General features: G+C 58.5%; 1 protein-coding gene across 5 annotated transcripts in view; it reads right to left on the bottom strand.

Annotated features, from left to right (window-relative positions):
- The window catches only part of ASAP1 (ArfGAP with SH3 domain, ankyrin repeat and PH domain 1), a 180,535-nt gene that overhangs the window by 119,825 nt on the left and 60,040 nt on the right, over window positions 1–670 (bottom strand). The gene's annotated exons all lie outside the window — the stretch shown is intronic.

Raw genomic sequence — 670 nt, forward strand, 5'->3', positions numbered from 1 at the left:
GGCCCCGCCACCGCCCCCTCCGCGCCTCTGGCTGAGCGGGGAAAAAAATAAAAAAAAAAGGGCTTTTTGGGGGGGCGGATACCGGGCCCCAGCGTCCCCCGCCTCAGCCGCCGGTGAGCCCCGGTTTGGGGGGGTTTCACCTATTTTTGAGCCCCTGTCAGGCAGCCGGCAGCCCTTTGGCCGCCCAAGCCGGCTGCGATGCAAAGCGCGGAGACGGCATCGCTGAGCGAGTCGTCGTTTGGCTGCACAGATTTTTACCCTCCTTCTACTTAGGTGATTTTTAAGCGGTCCCAGTGACACCCTCGAAGGCGCTGTTCCTGACCCGAGTTACTCATTCTGAGCCTTTTTTTCTTTTTCAGACACATTTTCAGGGGTGGGCAGTGATTTATTGCTCTCGAAGCGGCCGGGGGGCAGAGCTCGCCGCGGTCCCTGGAAGGGCAGAGGGATCAGCAGCATCCCCTGACACCGCCGCATCCCTGGTACCCTCCTTTGTGGGGCCCGCAGCCCTGCCTCCCCTCGCCAGCAGCATTTCTGCATAAGTTAAAATATCCTTCATCCCTTATTGCATCGTGTAGCTCTGGGAATTGACAGACAGCACTAATGAGCTGGGCTTTATTTCGTCTCCCCCCCCCCCCCCCTCTTTTTTTCACTACTATGTTCTGTCGGCACT

Source organism: Calidris pugnax, unplaced genomic scaffold (assembly GCF_001431845.1).
Source record: "Calidris pugnax isolate Ruff unplaced genomic scaffold, ASM143184v1 scaffold41, whole genome shotgun sequence".
Taxonomy (NCBI): domain Eukaryota; kingdom Metazoa; phylum Chordata; class Aves; order Charadriiformes; family Scolopacidae; genus Calidris; species Calidris pugnax.